Genomic DNA, 11,479 nt, shown 5'->3' with positions numbered 1-11,479 from the left:
AAAGAAAGAAAGAAAGAAAGAAAGAAAGAAAGAAAGAAAGAAAGATAGATAGATGGATGGATGGATGGATAGAGATAGTAGATGGATGGATGGATAAATAGAAAGATAGATGGATGGATAGAGAGAGAAAGATAGAAAGAGAGAGATAGTAGATGGATGGATGGATGGATGGATGGATGGATGGATGGATGAGTAGACAGACAGACAGATAGATAAATCAAGAGAAAGATATAGGTACATACACATATTCAGAGAGAGAGAGAGAGAGAGAGAGAGAGAATGCTTTCCCAAGTGTTATGGGACTGTGAGCTATCACAGCTCTCAGTTTTGCTTGTGAGGAACTGCTGAGGAACCCCTCCACTCTCTTCTTGGTAGAGAAGTAGGACCTCTTGGTGTGGAACATGTTCTACAATCTGATCTCAGCTTCAAAGCTTTCTGTGTTCCAAGGAAAGGATCAGAGTGAAGGAGTGGGGAGTCAGGATCATGATGGGAAAAGCAAAGGCAGCCGAACAACTTTTCCAATGTAGAGAGTGACGCAGTGGGAGGAATCTTGGCCCAATAACAGAAAGATTTGGTCCTGGGCCAGCTCAGCCATGAACTGGCCATGCATTCCTCTATTCACTTACTCAACGTGTATTGATTGAGCCCACCCGCTCTGAGCCAGGCTCTATTACCCCCCCCCCCCCGGGAGGGTCAAAGTAAAACAAATAAAGTCGCATTTGACAATTTGACCCACAAGCACCTAGTTTATATCAGGATTGAAGTCACAAAGGTAGAAATGAAAGAGCTCCACCTTCAGAGAGCTTATGTTCAGGAGAAGCTGAGTTCAAATCTTGCCTGAGACATTTCCCAGCTCTGTGAGCCGGGACCAGTCCCTCTACTCTCTGGGATAGCTTGCTCCCCCTAGGAGCATCAGGACAGACCAGTACAGGGCAGTGGGAGCCTCAGGCAAGCCCCCTTCACCTCTCAAGTACTCAGTTTCCCGCCCTGTAAAAGGAAGAAGTTGTGCTCCATGACCTCCGAGCTCCCTCACAGCTGTACAACTTTATGACCCTAAAAGGAAATCTATTTTAGGACAGTTTTTGACTCACCCGGGGCCGAATCCACAGGAAGCTCAGTGTTAATGAATCTAGAATCTCAACTCAAGTGAGAGCTTTTAAATTCCAGCTGCTTTTCCCTCCCTCCCCCTTAAAAGTAAGCAGCAAGAAACCAGAAGTCAAGAGTAAAACTTGCCCTTTGTCACTGCCCCCACCCCCAACGTCCATGCCTTTGGTCAAGCCGCTGCCAAGGAGCCTCGGACAGCTCCCCTCCCAGTGCCCCTGCCAGCACTGCCTGCCTTGGGGAGGTTCTATTGCCATAAATCATCCTGTATTGCCAGATTGCTCTTGTGACACTCTGGACCAGATGTGAGCCTCCGCAGCCATTTTCCCAGTTTTCCTGAGCAGGTAAAATGTGGCTCCGGAATCCTCCTTTGGAGTCAGCTCTGACTCTTCTCTCCAAGTCAAGAAGTCCCTGAGAGCTCCAAGACTGCTTGTTCTCCGGCTACAAAGCAGAATCTGGAGGTGGAGAAGAAAAATGTGGCTGCTGCAGACAGAGAGAAAAGAGGAGGAAGAGGAGGAGGAGGAGGAGGAGGAGGAGGAAGAAGAAGAAAAAAACATGGCAGGGTGTCCTCATAGCCAAAAGGAGCTGGGTTCAAATCTCACCTCTTACACAGACTAGTTGTGAGACCACAGACTAATTACTTGACCACTCACTGCCCCCAGGCACCTATCTAGGGCTACACATGACTGAAAAAATGACCATTTTCTTCAGTAGAGGGCATTTCCACACTGGGAGTCCCCTCCATCAAGGAAGGGCTAGTAATAATAATAATGACAATTATAATAATTATCTGCTCCATCTATACAACAGTTATTGAGTTGTCAGTGTCTTCATACATGCTGCCACATTTTATCTTCAAAATAATCTTTCTAAGTCAGCATGATAAATAATGTCAGCCAGAAAAGCTACACTATATGGTGCAGAGAGTCCTGGAGCCAAAGTCTGGGGGATCCGGGCTCAGGTCCTGCCTTTGCCCATAAGAGCTGAGTCACTGAGGGCAAACAAGTTGATCTTTGTGCCTCAGTTTCTTCATCTGTGACATGAGAAGGTTAGCCCAGAAAGGTCCCCCCAAGCTCTAGATCTAGGATCTTATAATGCCCACTTTGCAGAGGGGAAAACTAAGGCTCATTGAAGTAAAATTAATTTCTCCAGGGCATATAGCTAATAAGCAACAAAGCTGGGACTAGAATCCATTATGTCATGGAATAACAGTAAAAGGGCCTGACTTAGGGGCAGCTGGGTAGCTCAGTGGATGGAGAGTCAGGCCTAGAGACGGGAGGTCCTGGGTTCAAATCAGACACTTCCCAGCTGGGTGACCCTGGGCAAGTCACTTGACCCCCATTGCCCACCCTTACCCGTCTTCCAGCAAGGAGCCCATACACAGAAGTTAAGGGTTAAAAAAATAAAAGAAAAAAAAATTTTTAAAAAAAGGCCTGACAGAAGCAGTTAGGTGGTTCCATGGATTGCGAGCCAAGCCTGACCATGGGAAGACCTGGGTTCCAATCTGACCTCAGATACTTCCTAGCTGTGTGACCCTGGACAAGTCACTTGACCCCCGTTGCCTAGCCTTTATCACTCTTCTACCTCAGAACTGATACACAGTATTGACTCCAAGACAGAAGGTAAGGGTTAAAAAAAAAAAAAAAAAAAAAAAAGATAAGACCTGGTTTAAAGTTCCAATCCTGCCACTGATAGTTCCCATTTTTGAGCCTCAGTTTCCTTATCCTTAAATGGAAAGGGGAACCTCCCTAGGAAGAGAACCTAGAATCATGGGTCTTCTTGGAAACCAGAAGACTAAGCTCAAGTCTGGACAACGGAGAACCGTCCCTCTTTCAGGCAGAGAGGACCGAGTATTCGCTGTCCACGGATGAGGAGAGTTGTGCAAATGCCCTTCCAGCTGCAGAGGTGCATAAGGACTCAAGCTGCTTCGGTGCTGGAGTGGGGAATGTCTTCCTTATGAGCAGAACTTTTTTTGTTTTTAAAGGTATGAGGAGAGAGTCAGATTCTGTCATTATATTGGGATCAGGAACTCCAGAGGAGGAAATTCCTTCTTCCAGTGCAAGTAAGCATCTTCCCTGGAATTCTGAGTCTCAGCAAGTAGCCTAGAAAATTGAGAAGTTGAGTGACTTGTCCAAGATCACACGGTCAGTAAGTTTTAGAGTCAGGGCTTGAATCAAGGTCCTCCTGGCTCCGGGACCAGGGCTTTATCCCCAATACCATGTTGCCTTTCATATATTTAATGGTATGGAGAGACAAAGATGGAGGGTGAACGGAAGGTCATTTAGGACAAGGAAGAATGTCCTCAAGTAATTCTACTGCAGAACCTTTTTTGATAACTATTTACCATCTAATGCTTTAGGGTCTTTCTACTTTAATGCCAAAACAAGAAGAAGAAAACAAACATTTGATGTAGAGCATGACTGCCATGGAATATGGCTCTACCCTAAAAACCAGTGAACACAAAGAATTCTCAGGAGCTTAGGAAGACTGATTCATGAATGGAAGCAAAGGAAGTCCAAAGAACCAAGAAAACAATAGACAATGACTTCAACATTGGAAAGGGGGAAGAATGCAAATAGTGTGTGATTATAATAAGTAAAATTCAGAGAAGAGGTGTTTTTCTTTAACTCCTTTTCCTTAAAGAAGCAAACAATAGGGATAGTTAAGTGGCTCAGTGGATAGAGTGCCAGAGACAGAATGCCTGAAGACAGGAGGTCCTGAGTTCAAATCTGACCTCAGATACTTCCTAGCTATGTGGCCCTAAGCAAGTCACTTAACCCCAAACCCATTTAAAAAACAAACAAACATTTTTTAAGGAAGTAAGGGACCATATGGTATGGAGTGATGCAAATTATAATAATAATATCGCATTTACATAATGATTTAAAGTTTACAAAGTTCTTTAAAAATATTATCTCATTTGTTCTTCACAACAACCCTGAAAGATAGTTGCCATCATTAGTTCCACTTTATAGATAAGCTCCATTTTATCTTGACAGATAAACTGAGGCTTACAATGATTAAGTGACTTGTCCCAAATCACCCAACTAGTAAGTATCTGAGCCAGAATTTGAACTTCCTATCTACTGTGACACCTACTGCATGCCAGACTCAGCTTATATAGTAGTTAATTTTATTCAACTGTTTTTCATTCTTAAAAAAAAAAAAAAAGCAACTTTCTGATAGAAAGGGTGGATCTCTAGAGTAAAGAGCCTTTTGTCACAGGGGTTCCTGTAGTGTAGCCAGGGGAAGTCCCTTGGGAAAGAGAGGCAGTAGCCATGGGAGAACTGGCTCATTTCCCCTACAGCAGTCTGAGCTGTTATACTTCCTTAGGAGTTCTGCCCACTCTGTGTCCCAGCATTACAAAGATCAGAAGTGAGAAGTTTCCCCCCAGCTTCCCTTCCCAAATGTAAACTCCACCATTACTAGGCTATACAACAAAAATGTGGATGCCCATTCACAGTCTGGATCCACGAATGCAATTGTCATCAGCATGTAAGATCAACCCTAGCAGGTTTCATTTCAAAAACAAGAGGCCCCTTTTGGGATGAGCTCATTGCCTCTGATCACAGCACCAAGCTTTGATGGACACCATCTCCATCAGCTTTACCTCCCCTGGAGGGCTGAAGAGCAGAGTACCAAATTCCTCCCAATGCCTTTCCTTATACTCTCAGTTCAATATATTTTCCATCTGCCGCCCTGTCTAGTTTTAACTCCATGGAACAAGATGCCCTCATGCCAGGTATTCCTACAGATCCCACCTTCCCCAACCTCCATTTCCCACCTCCTTTTGTGTGTTATCTCCCCCATTTGATTATAAGCTCATTGACAGGAGGAACTGTTTTTGCATTTATTTATTGTATCCCCAGGACTTAGCACCATGCCTGGAACACTGTAGGTGCCTAGTAAATATTTATTGGGTTGGGTTAGATTTGAGCACCCATTTGGAAACATATCTAGTTGGAAAGAGGACCCGAATGGCTTCCTTGGTGGATAAAATTCCTTCTCCATGCAATTCTCAAGCTCCCTCAAGATCGACTGCAGGATCCCCTAACAGTTACTCCAATGGAAGTTAGCTCATCAGCAGCGGCAGATTTGGAAGCAAGCCTTCCATGAAGACATTGCTCAGCACAGTGTGAGTGCATAGTGGCTAGATGGCTAGGGTAAGCATTCATGCAGATACTCCAGACTCCCTGACTCATGGAAGTGGATCAAAAGCTAGCCAAATGGGACATGAGTTATTCACTTTCATATTAAAAGAAATGGCATGGGGTCAGCTAAGTGGCTCAGGACCTAAAGGCAAGAGTTCCTGGGTTCAAATCTAGCCTCAGATATTTCCTGGCTGTGTGACTCTGGGCAATTCACTTAATTACCATTGCCTAGCCTATACTGCTATTCTGCCTTGGAACAATACACACTATTGATTCTAAGATGGAAGGTAAAGAGTTTGTTTGTTTTTTTTAGTGGGTAAAAAAATGGTACTCCACTTGGGCAATGATAGGACTAGAAAGCAGGTCCCTGGATTGGGGGGTGACGCTCTGTTGATACAGGTCCTCCTCAGTTAAAAATGGCCTTGTTCCTTTAAAAGGGAGGGGAGTACTTCCTCCAAGCCTGCAGTCTGTCAGGGACCTAGGAAGGCAGGCAGGCAGGAGGCAGAATTTTCCCTCCAGCCCACCTGGTTGGTTGCTAAGGAGCAAGCAAGAGGAAGATAATTATAGGTGTCCTGACTAGATCAAAGGTATTGGGCAGGCAGAAAGATCCTCAAGGCTTCCTCAGACTCTTACTGTCTTTTCTGAGCTTCCTCTCCTTCCCCTTCCTGGTAGCAAAGTAGTCATAGCAGGGCTGCCCATGTCTTTCTTTGCCCAGCCCTTTAAGGAGCAAACAGCTCCACCATCTTTGTTCCTCTCACTGTCTCCCCCAGTTGAGAAGCTCTCCTGGTGTCATGCCAAGATCAGGCTGGGGGGTGAGGGGGAGCCTCAGATTCCATCTCATTCATAAGCAAACCCACATAGCAGAGCTTTCAGCTTTGGGGGAAGAATTCTGGACTCAAATCAGAGAAGTCATTTTGGAGGAATTTCTATTTGGTCCTGAGCTAGAAAGAGCCCCAAAGTCCAAGCGAACGCCTGCTCGGCCTCCTTACAAGTCTCCCTCTTTCCCACAAGAGAAAAGATCCATTTAGACAAGGAGAGAGTCAGCCAAGCATCCTGTTCAGCACCACCTAAGAAAACCAAAAGGTCACTTCTAGCCCTGGTCCCTGGTCAGCACAGGGAGGGGAGGAGGGGCAAAGAAAGAGAAACAAGAAGAGGAAGAGGGAAGAGGAGGGAAGAGGAAAGGAAGAAGAAGAAGAAAGAGGAAGGCATAGGAAGGAAAGGGAGGAGAAGGAGGAGGAGGACTGACTTTTACAGATTTGAGGACAGTTACCTCAACAAGGTTCAGAAGAATGTGAACATCGAAAGAGATTTATTGCACACTCACACACAGAGAGCTGGACACTGAGACTTAATCAAAGAACATTTATTCAGTGTTTACTATGTGCCAAGCATTGTGCTTAACTCTGAGGATACAAAAAGGATGCAAGAATAGTCCCATTCCTCAAGAAGCTTTACCTATTCATTTATCCATTCATTTATCTACTCATCCATCTTTCTCTGTTTTTCTTTCTTTTATTTTCCTTTCTTTTCTTTCTTTCTTCCCTTCTCCCTTCCTTCCTTTCTTTCTCTCTCTCTCTTTTTCTTTCTTTCTCTCTTTCTCTCTCTTTCTCCTTTTCTTCTTTCCTTCCTTCCTTCTTTCCTTCCTTCTTTCTTTCCTTCCTTCCTTCTTTCTTTCTTCCTTCCTTCCTTCCTTCCTTCCTTTCTTTCTTTCTGACCCCATTTGTGGTTTTCTCATCCATAAAATGAAGATGATAACAACTGAGGTACCCATCTCATGAGGCGCCTTTGTGGTTCAAAGTACATGGGTGTATACATGTGTATGTGTATAATAGGGAAGGGAAGAGAATAAGCATTTCTCCCATTTGATCTAAGACTTGGATTCAAGTTGTGCCTATGACAATATACTGGCTAAGGAGTGAAAAGGTAAACTTAATGCACCTGGCCATAATAGTCAGCATTTCTATAGCCTTTAAGGTTGCCACATCCTTTATTCATTTTATATCATTTCAACCTTACAATTATGAGAAAGGAATTTACCTCCCTTTTAATTTAATCAATCAGGAACCTGAAGGTCCTTTGAGATGTGCAAGGATACACATGCCCACAGTGAAAGGAAGTTAACACCCTCAGAGACAGGAAATAGATCCCACAGGAACTTCTCCCCCCCCCCCCAGGTGGTGCCAGGCAAATTGAGGAACTATGATTGGATCCTGAGATGTGACGTGAGAGAGCTAAAGGGTGGAGAAAATGGCTTATAAAGGTGAGACCAAGGGGCTGGAGCTCATTCAGGTTCCCATTTGGATTCTGGTGGAGACACTGATTTATATTTGGATTCAGAGTCTCGCATTGGTGACTCTTGCTGAAGAGACTCTCATGGACTTCTAGCTAGAGAACTGGAACCTGAAGGCTGAGACTCTCCTGCTCTTCTGGCTGGAAACTGGACCCCTGTCAGGGTGAGCTTCGTTTCATAGGACAAGCATTTAGGGTGGTAGGCTAGGCAACTTTCTACCTTCTTCCTACATTTTTCTGTCTTTACTATCTCTATTTTGATTAAACTAAAGTATTAAAGCTACTAATAGACTCATAATTTACTTTTAATTGTTACACTTTGGTGACCTGTATTACACAATGTACCTTATTACACAATGATCTTAGAGGACAGAGGTTATTATTATTCCCATTTTTCAAATGAAAAAACTGAGGCTGAGCAAGAAGTGAATGATTTGCCCAGGGCCCAGCATGATATCTAGTTGCTGTGTGAGGTAGGATTTGAATTCAGGTCTTCTTGATTCCAGGTCTGGAGCTTTCTACACTATACCACCTAGGTAATTTTTGGCACAAAACTGAGTTCTCTTCATTCAAATCCTTGGTTTCCTTCAAGACACCTCAGAAAATTAGCAATGTGGCTCTCCTCCCCTTCCTCTTCCCTCCGCTCTCCCTTCTCCTCCTTCCCCTCCTCCTCTCTGAGTTCTGCTGGCACTGTTCCCCTAGTTCTCCTCCTCCCTCTCTGACCTCTCCTCCTCGGTCTCCTTTGCCAGAACCTCATCCTTGCTATGCTTACTAACCATGGGTATCTCCCAAGGCTTTTTCTCTTCTTCCCCTTAGTAACCTCATTTGATCTCATGAGGTTCCATGGATTTAATGATCATCTCTAGGTAGATGATTCCCAGATGTTGATATCCAGCCCTAACCTCTCTCTTGACAATTAGTCTCACCTCTTTGCCTTTTGGACAGACACCTCAAGCTGGGTGTCCTGGGGGCTCAACATCCCCCAAACTGAACTCCTTATCCTTCCCCCAAACCCTCCCCATCTCCCCTTTCACCATCCAAGGCACCACCGGCCCCCCAGCTCCCCAAATGTGGTGCCCCCTCTCCCTCTCACGCCCTCACCTCACCTTGCTGAGTTGTTCATTTTTACTTTTATAAAGATATGCCTTGAGTTCCTCACCTTCTTTCCACTCACAAGCATACCTTGGTACAGGCCCAGGTCACCTCCTCCCTGGTGCTCTCCCTGCCTCAATTCTCTCTCTGCACCACTCATTCTCCATTCAGCTGCCAGAGTGATCATCTTAAAATCCAACTGGCCAGACCAAATCCAGTCTCATTCAGTAAACCCCAGTAGTTCCTGCTCCCCTTAGAACCAAATACAAAGACTCTGTTTGACGTGGAAGCAAGAGGGGCACCCTGGACCCTCTCTACCTTTCCAGGCTTTGGACTCCCAACTCCCTTCTGTGTGCATAGTGTGTGGTCCAGTGCCCTCCTGCCTGTTCCTCCAAGCTTGGTCAGTGCAGGTCAGCATTATTTCTCAGCAACTGCCCAGGCTTCTGAGAGCTGAAAGGACTTGCCCAAGGTCATGAGCTGCTGTGTCAGAGGCAGAGTTTGAACCTTCCTCAGCCCAGCTAGGAGATCAGCTGTCCTTCCTTGAGCCCATCCATGTGGCCACTCTGTGAACAGTCCTTTCTCCTCCAGAGGAGGCCATGGAGGCCCAGAGAAGGGGCCTGAGTCTTTACAAAACTCCCAGAATTTGCTGTTTCATTTCCAACACCATGATTTTTTTCCTGTTTTAATTTTTTTTATTTAGAATATTTTTCCATGGTTACATGATTCATGATTCTCACACACACACACATACACACACACTCTTCCCTTCCCCCTCCCTGAGTTGACAAGCAATTCCATTGGGTTATCCATGTAACATTGTTCAAAACCTATTTCCCTGTTATTCATATTTGCAGTAGAGGATCCTTTAACAGTAAAACCCCAATCCTAGCCCCATCCAACCATGTGATCGATCCTATGTTTTTCTTCTGCGTTTCTGCTCCCACAGTTCTTTCTCTGGATGTGGAGAGCTTCTTTCTCCAAAGTCCAACGCCATGATTTGACATGCTGGAGTTGGTATGCTGAGCTGTCGTTCTGCCAAAAGCTCTGAGGTTAGCAGCTCCAGATGTGGGAATGCAGGCTGAGAAACACATGCCGGGCACTCTGCACTCGTCCCTGGTCCCTGTCAGGTGGTCTAAATAGGGGAGGAATGTGAAGATTGGGGCTGCCCAGGGCATCTGCAGACTAGAGCCTACTGCAAACCAAGTTCAAAGACAGGCCAGCCGAATCCCTGGGAGAAAAACCAGGCTGGTGCTCTGGCAGCTAAAGTTAGCTCCTGGGCCCCAGAACACGAGAACCGCCGGTGACCGTCACAAATGGCTGAGGTCCTCTCCTTTGTGGCTGAGGTTCAGAGAGAGAAAGAGTGTCCACGCAGCTGGGATCTAGCACAGATCATAGGATAGAGATTCCGCGGTGGGAAAGAGCCTGAGAAGTCATCGCATCTACAGCCCAGTTATATATTGTTCTTACTCAGGGCTAAGCTCAGTGGTTTGTGCTCTGCGGAAGCCCCAGCCCTGCCATCCAGCTCTTCCTCTGCATTTTGGGGCTCCTGGGCAGATTCCCAGCCAGCTGACCCTCGTTCCAGGAAGATGACTCTCCTCCGGGCCACAAAGCAATGGGCAGCGTGTGCCTATGCAGGGACCCTCTGGCGAGACCTGGGCATGCCTCCTCAGCCAAGGTTTGTCCCTACCTAGAATGAAACCCAAAGGAGGACAGAGGAAACCAGCCACAGTGAGACAGGTAGCAAAGCCCTGGAAATAATGGCGTCCCACATCGCAGACTCCGAGCCCCCAGCCTGGACTCCTCTGCCCAGGAGGCAGGAAACAAGCTGTTTGGCCCCTCACACCTGCTCAATGGATTGAAGGCCTGGATGCCAGGAAGATTGGAATGTAGAATAGGTAATGGGGAGTCATGGCTACAAACCTGCACAAGTCACTGAAAACCAGATTGTAGAGAGCATTGAATGCCATGGCAAGGAGCTTGTATTTTCTCTTAGAGGAAATAAGAGAGCCATGGCCAGCCTTGACTGCCCATTTAACCTGCTGCCTGTGGGTCTCATTCTAAACCCTTCTCATGCAGGCCCAGGCTGGCTTCTGAGCAACAGATACAGTCTATTCCCATTCCCTGCATGAGAAGGTTTCCTCTGAGAACAGAATCTGGCCCAACATTCTGAGTGGGGAAGAAAGGCAAGAGGAGAACCAATCAAATTCAGAACACACACAAGGCAGATGCTTCCATCAGCATTCAGGAAAATGACCAGCAGGCTTTGGGATTCAAGGTGGAACTTTAGGGACAGTCTCTGGTTTCCATGGATGGTTTTCCATTCCATTGTCATTTTCATCCAGCTCCATCCCCTCTCTCCCAAGGTCCCATCAGGCTGGGAACCCCAGACTGACCCCTCGCCTCCTGGACTTGGCAGAAAATGCTATTCCTGGAGGTTGCATTTTCTCCTTAGCTGCTGCCCTGGCCCATTTGGCCCCAGAGTTAGCAATGCCCACTGAGGCCCTGGAGGAAGAGATTTCAGGGAGAGATTCCCCTCACAGCCACACTGTCCCACCCCTACCCCCAGTGGGATTCGCAAACCAGAGATTCTTTCCTGAGTTTTGGTGGGGCTCCAGGAAGCAGCTTCGGAAAGCCCCCCCACCCCCCATTCTGATGGAGAGGGAAGGAATGTAGCTTTGCACTACCTTCAGTCTCCAGGCCCTCCTCTCAGCTATTCCAAAAATTCAGTCATGAGACGAACAGATAGGCAAGGGGAAAGTCCAAACATGGCAGAGGGCTTTGTGTGGGAAGGAAGGAAGGAAGGAAGGAAGGAAGGAAGGAAGGAAGGAAGGAAGGAAGGAAGGAAG

This window comes from Gracilinanus agilis, chromosome 4, assembly GCF_016433145.1.
Source record: "Gracilinanus agilis isolate LMUSP501 chromosome 4, AgileGrace, whole genome shotgun sequence".
Classification (NCBI taxonomy): Eukaryota; Metazoa; Chordata; class Mammalia; order Didelphimorphia; family Didelphidae; genus Gracilinanus; species Gracilinanus agilis.
This window is presented reverse-complemented; position numbering follows the sequence as displayed.